The sequence below is a fragment of the Ceratotherium simum genome, chromosome 2 (assembly GCF_057802395.1).
Source record: "Ceratotherium simum simum isolate JZ-2026a chromosome 2, ASM5780239v1, whole genome shotgun sequence".
NCBI lineage: Eukaryota > Metazoa > Chordata > Mammalia > Perissodactyla > Rhinocerotidae > Ceratotherium > Ceratotherium simum.
Window position 1 is genome coordinate 99,982,316 of NC_141901.1, and position 2,338 is coordinate 99,984,653.

At 52.2% G+C, this 2,338-nt stretch overlaps 1 pseudogene; it reads right to left on the reverse strand.

Moving 5' to 3' along the window:
• Positions 1–1,058: 1,058 nt before the first annotated feature.
• Positions 1,059–1,796, reverse strand: LOC101392180 (bridging integrator 3 pseudogene; annotated as a pseudogene).
• Positions 1,797–2,338: the final 542 nt, after the last annotated feature.

Here is a 2,338-nt window from a genome sequence, read left to right on the forward strand (position 1 = left end):
CCCTTTGGGGCTGATCTCTGCAAATGCGAGGTTTGGCTTTTCAGCCAGAACACCTCTTTAGTTGTCTTCGGTCAACTGAACACAGGAGGCTGAGGGCTCCAGGGCAGCTTCTGGCACAGAACCCTGGGGCCCTAATCCAACGTCTGCCAAGGTGCAAGACTGCAGCCACCCAAATGCACTGTTCCATTGCACATCCTGAGGGCAGTTGTTCCTCCTGGCAGCTGCGAAGTGTCTAGAATTCATCCCCAGAGACCATGGTGGCTGTTGCTCGAGGCTTCCACCTGAAGAACAGCCTCAGGGCATTGCTCTCTCTTTCTGACCCAGACTAAACCCACTGTTCTTGCTTTGAGGCCTGTGAATTGGTCTGTGACATTTTGTGTGGCAGGATATTTACATGAGTTGAGTCCCGGATACCTAGGGAACCTACAAGACTGGGGGCTCTTCCCTGCATCTGACCTAAGGGACAGAATGGCTCAACCAGCCTTTGCCGTGCTGGGAGCTGGAGTGAGGGCCCTGTCAAGGCTGGAGGACTGCAGCTCTCATGTTTCCCAGGGCAGGCTGACTTCCCAGATTCACAAGTTCTGGGAGGGCAGGGCCTCTCCCAGAAAAACAATGAGTCTTTGAAGCAGAAAGGAAACAAGGGTGGGTGGACTCCCCAGGATGGGTCTTTTGGAGGCGGATGTGATCCCAACTATGTGAGCTAGGCTAAGACCTCCAGTGAGCTGACAAAGCCCAGGCCCTTCCAAGGCAGGAAGCTTGCGCTGGCCCTAGGCCAGGATGCATTTTGGACAGTACTTTTGGAAATAAGAAAGCCCCTGGGGTTTTTCTACACTGCTTACCTTGTCTGCAGCTCCTGCTATTGGATGGGAAGACAACGGCCGGCCTGGGGCTCCTGGTGCCAGGCTCACTCCACAGGGCTACTGAGGTAGAGCAGGAGCGGCCTCTGTCCCCAGCCTGCTGGCTGCCACACTTCTCCCTCTCACTGGGCTGATGCCTGAGCCTAAGCTTGCAAGGGCTAGAGAGACTAAGTGTCTTCCGGGGTGACAGGGACACAGTCATCACCCACAATAGAGGGCTCTGAGCTTGCTTGGTTTGGCCTCATTCTCCCACTCCCACTGCTGGTCTGGGTGGCCAGGCTGGCCAAGCTGTGGGGTCAAGTCTCCCACGATCACATGCATGTCAGTGTAATACACCACCTGCGCTCAGATCAGGGACTCAGAGTGGGGCTGGACCTGGTCGAGTGGGCTGTGGCAGAACCGCAGCCTCTTATCCAGGGGCTGCTTGTTCTTGGGTTCAGTCACCCGCGCAGGCCGAAGCTCTTCTTGGTGGAGTTTGGCCAGCACTGGCCCTGTCTCTCCTTTTCCTGTACCTCTCCACCTTGGCCTGCCATCTCTTAACGTCCTGCAAGCCTGCTCCTGCCATTCACTACCATGTTGAGCCTGGGGAAGACACGCCCAAACTGTGTAAGGGTTCAGTCTTGGTCTTTGGATCTGGTTCACCTTTTCCTTGTTGAAGGCATCTGTCCGCTTCATGGCCATGTCCAGGACTGTCACCACATTCAGAAAGTCCCGTTCTTGCTTGCAGAGGGGACTGGAGAGTAAGTCCAGTGATGTCTTCACAGCAGATTTGGACATGGCCAGCGCAGCACCAGTGCTCCTCCTCATGTGCTTCTGCAGCCTCTTGGTCCACTCTTCCAGCTACTGGAGTTTTCTTTACTCCCTTTCAAAGTCTCTCTCCACTGTTTTAGGAATAGTCTGTTTCTTGGGCTGCCCAGTCTTGGAAGGAATGCAGCTCATGGTCCAAACCTGACCCTGCCGCCGGGGTCCTCAGCTGCAATTCAGTCCTCCTTTTTTTTTTTAATTTTTTTAAGGAGACTTGTTTTACTTACAGTGGAAAATTATGCCAGGAACAAAGTCAACACAAACATATGTACGAAACATTACTTATGCAAAGAATGCTTGTAGGGGGTGTATCAGTGCAGAAGCAAGAAGCTAGGAGTAAGGAAGAATTCTCCCCTGCAGGTTTCAGAGGGAGCAGGGCCTGGCCCACACCTTGATTTCAAACTTCTAGCCTTCAAAACTGTGACACAATAAACTACTGTTGTTTTAAGCTGCCTAGTTTATAGTGCTCTGTCATGGCAACCCTAGGAAATTAATACACATCCTCTGCATGAACAATTGCCTCGCACATTAGAGCTTCTCTAGGCACGTGTATTGAACTAAAGTAAACTTCTCTGGGAACAATGTTCTTCTCTTGCTGGAGGTGCTCGAACACAAGTAGAAGACCACTCAGTGGGGATGTTGTTGAGGAAGTTAAATTATTTCTAAGAGTCCCACAT